The sequence below is a fragment of the Anopheles gambiae genome, chromosome 2, assembly GCF_943734735.2.
Source record: "Anopheles gambiae chromosome 2, idAnoGambNW_F1_1, whole genome shotgun sequence".
Taxonomy (NCBI): domain Eukaryota; kingdom Metazoa; phylum Arthropoda; class Insecta; order Diptera; family Culicidae; genus Anopheles; species Anopheles gambiae.
This window is the reverse complement of record NC_064601.1, coordinates 69618185-69627014: the sequence shown is the minus strand read 5'-3', so window position 1 is coordinate 69627014 and position 8830 is coordinate 69618185. Positions and strand designations below refer to the sequence as shown.

Genomic DNA, 8830 nt, shown 5'->3' with positions numbered 1-8830 from the left:
CCCCTCCCTCCCGTTTCTTTCCTATTGCGCTGCGCTGGATGTGCGGATCAGTTGTTCCTTCTCTCTCTCGTATTTCTTTTGGTTTGCGCTGCGCTGTTGCCGCACTTTGCGCGTTACGCGGGACACCCCGTCCCCCTCGTTTCTTTCGTTGCGCGATGTGCGCTTTCATTCACTTTGATTTACTGCGTAATAAAATCGAATGTATCGAAATAAAACTTAAACACATCAAACTCGGTTGTTATTTTAACACTTAATTGCAACTAATATTCCACATATAGCGAACCACTATCTTACCACAAAACCATACATATTTTTTATAATAAACAATAAAACCTATAATAATATTAATCATCACTTGAAACAGCCGCCTTGCTTTGTATCTTCCGTTGCTTATGTTAAATACTGTAAAAAAACATTGAAATAAAGCATCGCAATTAACATGTTCATGTTAAATTATGAAAGATTATCGAAGTTTTATTTCAATGTGCACAACACTTCAACATTTGAAAATACGTCTGGGGCCGTAATATTGTGATTTTAAATAAATAACACTTCAACATTTCACTTCAGATTACATCGTGCTTCCCGCCATGCAATTTCCGGTGATTTGCGAGGGCGCGCAAGGGCTCGCACGTCATACAAGTTCACAGCCCCAGAGCCCTCGCATTTAAGAGCTTGCGAGGCAGTTTTTTCATCCCTAGTTTTTGCAGTTATAATTATAGCACCTCGAGACCAGGTATAACAGCCCGGCAAACAATGCGAGGGTTGGTGAGGTACCTCTCGCTCTAATTTCTCTAGTCTAGTCTAGTTGCCTCGCTTCCTCCTATAGCGATTCTGTCGAGCTGAGCTTTCACGTCCCTCATCACCGATCTCCTTCCTACCCCTCGCCTAAGATCGTCTGACGTCTCGCCTGATTGCTTTCGTTGTGTTGGTGCTCGGCGGCTGCTGTCACCGTAGAAGTTAGGTTGTGTGTGTGTAAAAAAACGTAAACAGTGTTGTTGGCTGATCAAGTGCGGTAAGTTTTTTAATAATTAAGTTCTTAATTTTACGTAAGTAAGTGCCATTTTAGCTCAAATCAGCGGTAGAAGTCCTGCCCAATGCGTGCTGGCTCCGTCGGAAGCGGTACGTGCATGTACCGGCGTAGGAAAGTGGTGTGGTGAACAACACAGCACAAGACAACGGGTAAGTGTTATCCAGCGATCATAGTGATAAAGAAACATTATTTTAATAGACTATGACCTCTTTTAACTTGCAGATATAATGCAGAAATGATATGGGCCTGCCGCAGGTGTTTGCCACTGTACGATGCATTGTATATGATTCGGTATGTTCGGTATGTAAGCGGACCACGAAAGAAGAAGAAGATTGTTTGGTGACGCTAGCGACTAGGATGCTAATCATGGTGTTTATTCCTTTTTTTGCAGCCAATTTTCCTCTATCCTGGAACGTGGGCTTACGAGGAACCATTTAAGAACATCCTCCGGAAGCTGTACGGCGACGAGTCGGGCTCTACCAGCACAACACGCTAGAGGCCCAGCCGGCACCGGGTGCCCCGATTGCGCCGCCAGACGGTGTCGAGCGCGCTCGATTACAACATTCAGAGCATGAATTCAACCCTTCGGATCTGCATTATCCTCTGCCCCACAATAGCTGCAGCAGCAACAGGACTGAACCGACCGCACTACTGATTGCGGTCAAATACTGATTGCGGTCCTGGCAGGAGAGAAAACCCCACGAGTGAGTTCCTTCTAGATGCACTATCGCTACATCTAAATCTGTTGTCTCTAAACCAAATGTTTTATCTTTCCTCAGGTGTATCGAACAGGCTGCTGACGAACCCCGAAAAGGCGACAAACATTCATCCCCAGCGGCCTACGATGTTCTTAGTGTTCTGTGGTGTGCGCGACCGTCGAAGTGTTAACATTAAAAATTTTAATTAACAAGATAAGACTATTATGGTGATGTCGTGTAGATGTGCGCAAGTGGGTTAACATTAGACTTAAGTACGCTTTAAGGCATAAATCGATATGCCTAATTTTAAGTTAAGTGTTTTGACATGCCCGTGTGTATCAAAGGGCGGAATAAACGCTAAGCAAACTAAGCGGCCGCGTAAGGCGCCGTGGTCTTGAGGGGCCCCAAAAATGGAACTTACCCCCCACTCGCAAGTAAAATTGCTACCCAATCCTTCTCTAGTTTAGAGCATTTCCCTGCTAGACGCTGCAGCCACACCTACATTTATGTGTCTGCTTAGGGTTTCCACTCGTATGTGCGGTTTTTACACTACATTTAAGATAAATAAATCTAGATGATATTCTCATAAATCACTACGCATTTTTAAAGGGAGAATAAACATGATGACATATATTTAGTTTGTTAGATGGTTCCTATGCACGTTCACTAGTTTATTTTATCTGGATTCTTTGCGGACAGCTTTTCGATTGCACATGTCGCTTTGCCTCATCTTGTGTTTTACAAACCCCAACAGCAGGGATGCGGCTAGTCTATCATTGGATTAACCTGGTGGATCTGGTAGCTTGTAGCGCACCATACTCGCCTGTCCGCGATGGGTAAGCCATGTCATACCCCTGGTACTGAACGATCCAGCTCATAGTCGTTCGCAAGGACAGATAAACCGGTGTGTCACAAAATGTGTAACAGATGGTAGAAAATGGGTACCTGCGGGTGAGAGAGTCTGTTTCTAATGTTTTATTATCAGTTGATGACACGTTCAAATGGATGTCCTCAGAGAGAATCTTGACACGGAACCGAGAGTGGCCGTTGTCTCCCTCCTCCTCCTCCCCACTTCCCACCTTCCCCCCTCCCTCCGGAAATACGTGTGTTTTTGTATGTGGCTTTCTTCTTCTTCTTCCTTATGTAGGTGGCTATATAATCATGTTTTAAAAGAAATAAACCAAAGAGCTGTTGAACGACGTTTATGTGTTCTTTTGTCGCACATTTTGTGTTATTTTTATGCGGACACGGAAGGAAAGGTACCTGGATTCATTTCAGATTTAAGGGTTGTAAATAAAGGATAAACAAAGGATGATAATATCATGACTGTCATAGGTTCAAGCCTCATATAGACCATTTCCTCTTAGTAAGGGCTGGCCAGCCGGGTGTACTAAAAAAGACGCTAAAGCTTGCATTGGCTAGCATGACCAGGTAGATGGATACGGAAAATAGAAGAAGAAGAAACAGGAAAATGGAAAGCAGCAGTCTGTAGAAGCTTCGGTTGAGACCTTTGCTGTTAAAGAAGAGGGAAATGTCGTTGCATGTGGATGGAATGATGAGATTGTGGGTGGTTCAGGTGATGAATGGTTGGGAGCGGAGATGAATGAATTGGCGAAGCCAGTTTACCTCTTTCCATGCGTTGTATGAGGAATCAATGAAAATAGTCAAATCGTATTTGAATTATGGGTCAATTTTCGGGAATATCAAGAAAGAAAAAATTGCGACATTTTTTAACACATGAGTACATTATCTCATATGGCCGTTAAAACCAGCTTACATCGGGTTGAGATCACCATTGGAGTATCACACTTGATAAAAAATCAAATTTCCGGTACGGAATTATTCCTTCACTTTCGCTCGTTTGAAATTGGCTTCATAACCGTTGATCGACATTGTTGTGATCGTATTGTTGCTCACCCCTGGATCGCGGATGGAGACAGCCGCCGATACCAGTCAGGCGGCCGACGCAACGAGAGAGGCGAAAACTAGATAGGCAAGGCGAAATCAGGAGAATTAGAAGTAGGAGAATTAGAATCTAGGAATTGCTCTCTCTCTCTTCCGATCTGGCTTTGGTGGCGAACGGTTGTGTGTCAGCGCGGCACGGATGTTATCATTTTACTTATAATATAAGTTGTAAATTGTAGTTTGTGTTCGCGTCATTATCATCAACGCTTCATCGGTCATCCGAACACAAAAGTGGCGACGAGTCTAACGTTTTTCTGTTTTATTGTTTTATTTTACCCACGCGACGAAAATTCCGCGACCACAACGCAAACGACGGAGGATGAGCACCATTGAGGCAAACGGTGCAGGCGTGCATCCCGATGAAGATCAACGGCGTTCGTCATTTGGACGGCCCAGTGCATTGGACCCGGTGCAACAACCCGGCGGACCTGTTATTGGCGGTGTTACGCAGCACCATGCCGGTACTTATCCTGAGCAAGCTGTAAATTTCGGCCGTGATGACCGGCCTGCGCCATCGCATTCGGGTGTCCCTCCGCCATCGCACTTTGCTGCTCAACATGGGTCATCGCAACCATTGCCAACGGGGTCGATGATCTCAGGCTCCAGCACAGGCGCCAACACGATGGCGGAAACGTTGCAGCTACTCCAACAACAGATGGCACAGCAACAGCAGTTGCTGAATCAAATCATGTGCCAGCGAATGTATACGCTGAATCCTGCCGTCCCCAGCTTCCAGCCGGAGCAAGTGATCGAAGCGCTCTCCCGCAACATTAGTGAATTTCGTTTCGATGGTGAGAGCGGCATCACTTTCAGAGCGTGGTTTTCGCGCTACGACGAGTTGTTCAAAAAGGATGCGGCTCGTATCGACGATGCAGCGAAGGTTCGTCTACTGCTACGCAAGCTCGGCCCCATTGAGCATGACCGGTATTTATCGTTCATTCTACCTGCGCGCGCTAGTGATTTCCATTTCGATGAAACGATAGCACAGCTCGAAACTTTATTTGATACACGCGAATCACTACTTAGTAAACGTTTTAAGTGTCTCCAATTACACAAAAAAAGTAGCGAGGATCATCTCACATTTGCGTGCCGGCTCAACAAAGCGTGTGTTGATTTTGAGCTAAGTAAAATGGGAGAAGAGCAGTTAAAGTGTTTGCTTTTCGTGTGCGGACTCAAGGACGAGTCAGATAAGGACATGAGGACTAGGATGCTCGCGCGTATAGAGGATAAGCCTGATGTTACGTTACAACAATTATCAGCTGAGTGTCATAGAATAGTTAATTTAAAGCGGGACAGCGCCATGATAGAGTCGAATGCGCAGGAAAATGTATTTGCCGTACAGTCGCGGGAACAGCGGTTCCAACGTTCGCCACCAACACAATTACGAAAGCCAAGGTATAATTGCTTTAAGTGCGGTGATTTACACTGGGTTAGTGAATGCCCGTTTTACAACAACAAATGCAACGATTGCAACCGTTTCGGTCATAAGGAAGGTTATTGCCAGTCAAGCCAAAATCATAGCCAAAGTTATAAGCCAAAGTGGAAGCCAGGATTTAAAAATCGGAATGTAGCTAATACCAAAGTCGTGAAAGTCAATGTGTTCAATGTTAATAATCATCGTCGGTTTGTTGATATAACGCTTAACGCTATGCCTGTCCGTTTGCAATTGGATACGGCATCTGACATCAGTATTGTGAATAGACAGACATGGGAGCGAATAGGGAGACCTCGGTTAGATCCAGCATCAGTGATTGCAAAGAATGCCTCAGGAGAAGAGCTTGCCATTGATGGAGAATTTTATGCCAAAGTGTGTGTAGGAGAACAAACATCGCAGAATTTAATAAGAGTAACTGGAGTGAATTTAATGCTTCTGGGAGCAGATTTGGTGGATGCTTTAAAACTAGGTGCAACACCAATGGATCAATTTTGCACTCAGGTGATGACGTGTACTAGTCAACTTCAGCAGCGGTTTAACACAGTTTTTAACGGAAAAGGATTTTGTTCGAAGGCCAATATACAGTTAATATTAAAAGATAATTGTCGACCTGTATTTCGTCCACCAAGACCAGTAGCGTATGCAATGCAGGAGGCAGTAAAAAGTGAATTAGACCGGTTAGAGCAACTTGGAATCATTACTCCGGTGAATTTTTCCGAATGGGCTGCACCAGTAGTCGTAGTTCGGAAATCGAATGGTGCAATTCGAATCTGCGGGGTTTATTCAACGGGGTTGAATGATGCTCTTCAACCCTATGACTACCCGCTACCTCTCCCGGAGGATATTTTTGCGCGTCTGGCAAACAGTATTGTCTTTAGTAAAATAGATCTTTCCGACGCATTCTTACAAGTCGAGATAGATCCGCGCTATCGTAATTTGCTTACAATTAACACACACAAAGGTCTATACAATTACAATCGCCTTCCACCTGGCGTTAAGATAGCCCCTGCTGCATTTCAACAAATCATAGACGCAATGTTAACTGGATTAAACGGTGTTTCAGGCTATTTATACGACATAATTATTGGAGGTAAAACTCAGCAGGAGCATGATGAAATATTGGTTAATGTACTTAAGCGAATCGAAGAGTTTGGTTTTACCATAAGAGCGGATAAATGTGCTTTCAACGTCAAAGAGATAAAGTACCTGGGCCATATTATCGACAAGAGAGGTCTACGCCCTAACCCGGACAAAATCGAAGCGATCATGAAAATGCCAGAGCCAACAGATGTATCGAGCGTACGATCTTTCCTGGGTGCCATAAATTATTATGGCAAGTTTGTTCCTAACATGCGAAATTTACGCTATCCGCTTGATAATCTCTTGAAAAATAACCATAAGTTTGAGTGGACTGCAGAATGTAAGGCAGCATTTGATTCTTTTAAGAAAGTATTGTCATCAAATCTTTTACTCACACACTATGATCCGAGGCAACAAATAATTGTATCAGCAGATGCTTCCTCAATCGGGCTCGGAGCTACTATTTGTCAGAAATACCCAGATGGGTCAATAAGAGTCGTACAACACGCATCGCGAGCTTTAACCAAAACAGAGCAGGCATATAGTCAGATTGATAGAGAGGGTTTAGCAATAATTTTTGCTGTTGTTAAATTTCATAAAATGATTTACGGCAGACATTTTTACCTCCAAACCGACCATCGCCCGTTATTGAGAATATTCGGCTCAAAGAAAGGCATTCCTACATATACAGCCAATCGTTTGCAGCGTTTTGCATTAACCCTGCTCGCCTATGATTTTGAGATTCAATATGTACGCACGGAAGATTTTGGAAACGCAGATATTTTATCAAGATTGATCAGCAGACATGAGAAGCCTGAATCTGAATGCATGATAGCCAGCGTGGATGTAGAAGAAGATTTAGCGTATGTAGCAATTAACTCGCTGTCAGCATTTCCGCTCACTCATGAAGAGGTTGCCAATGCTACGTTTAATGATACGCTCTTAAGAAAGGTATATGGATTTGTGAAACATGGTTGGCCTCGCGACATGCAGTATGGAAAAGATCTATCATGTTTTTATAGTCGGAAAGATGCACTAACGATAATACAAGGAAGCATAATTTTTGGAGAGAGGGTAGTGATCCCAGCAATATTACAAAATCGATGTCTTGATCAGCTCCATAAAGGTCACCCAGGGATAGTCCGGATGAAAGCAATCGCTCGTAGCTATGTGTATTGGCCGTCAATGGATGTAGATATAGTTGATTTGGTCAACAGTTGCCAGGCATGTCAGTCTGCAGCAAAAGCACCACCGAAGGAGAAAATAGCAACTTGGCCAGAAACACTAGCACCCTGGGAGAGAATTCATATAGATTACGCAGGGCCAGTCGACGGGTTTTATTTCTTGGTAGTAGTCGACTCGTTTTCCAAATGGCCAGAAATAATTAAAACTTCAAGCACTACAGCGGCTGCAACTGTGAGAATGCTACATGGATTGGTATCACGTTTTGGATCACCTGTTACGTTGGTCAGCGATAATGGACCACAATTCACAGGCAGTGTGTTTAAAGAGTTTTGTGATCGGCATGGAATAAATCATATGACTACAGCCCCATTTCATCCACAATCTAACGGGCAAGCCGAAAGATTTGTGGACACATTGAAGCGAGCGTTACGAAAAATTCGAAACAGTGATTTATCATTAGATGAGGCTTTGGAGACATTTTTGCAAGTATATCGGGCTACACCGCACCCATTATTAGAACGGCATAAAACACCTGCTGAAATCATGTTTGGTCGTCCCATACGTACCGAGTTAAATCTGCTTAGACCTACAAAAACTACTCAATTGCAATTAGCTTCCGTATCACGCACATTCCAAATTGGTGAACCAGTATTTATGAAATATTTCACGCACAATGCATACAAATGGATATCAGGCAAAGTTGAAAAACGGCTAGGGAATGTTATGTATGAAATTAAAACAGCAGATAGCAAAATCCATAGGCGTCATATCAATCAGCTTCGCAAGCGTAATGTATACTCAGAACATGAGCACCATCCCGATGGATTGCCGCTAGACGTTTTGCTAAGTGAGTGGAATTTAAAAGGCACACATCATACGATAGAGCACGCAGCATTGCCTATACCACTAACTAACACCGACATAGATATCCTTCCCAATCAACGTCCTCGAATTAGTCGCACGCTGGAACGACCTCCTCGTCGATCTTCTCGTATTAGAAGACCGCCACGTAGGTTCGAATCGTACCAGCGAATTTAAAGGAAGGAGATGTTGTGATCGTATTGTTGCTCACCCCTGGATCGCGGCTGGAGACAGCCGCCGATACCAGTCAGGCGGCCGACGCAACGAGAGAGGCGAAAACTAGATAGGCAAGGCGAAATCAGGAGAATTAGAAGTAGGAGAATTAGAATCTAGGAATTGCTCTCTCTCTCTTCCGATCTGGCTTTGGTGGCGAACGGTTGTGTGTCAGCGCGGCACGGATGTTATCATTTTACTTATAATATAAGTTGTAAATTGTAGTTTGTGTTCGCGTCATTATCATCAACGCTTCATCGGTCATCCGAACACAAAAGACATGGCGATCAAATGGCCACATCAGAAACGGCACGGAACGGCAACCACCAGCATAGCACAAATATTGCTTCAACACCAGAA

The 8830-nt window shown here is 43.9% G+C and overlaps 1 long non-coding RNA gene across 3 annotated transcripts; it reads left to right on the top strand.

Annotated features, from left to right (window-relative positions):
- Nucleotides 1–412: 412 nt before the first annotated feature.
- Nucleotides 413–2321, top strand: LOC133391174 (uncharacterized). 3 transcript variants are annotated; one of them, XR_009764663.1, is made up of 4 exons: nucleotides 413–1182; nucleotides 1256–1324; nucleotides 1425–1737; nucleotides 1813–2321. It is a non-coding gene; the product is annotated as an uncharacterized LOC133391174 (long non-coding RNA). The 3 variants fall into 3 exon arrangements; XR_009764662.1 differs by having other exon boundaries at nucleotides 1256–1333; XR_009764664.1 differs by having other exon boundaries at nucleotides 1256–1737.
- The last annotated feature ends 6509 nt before the right edge of the window (nucleotides 2322–8830 follow it).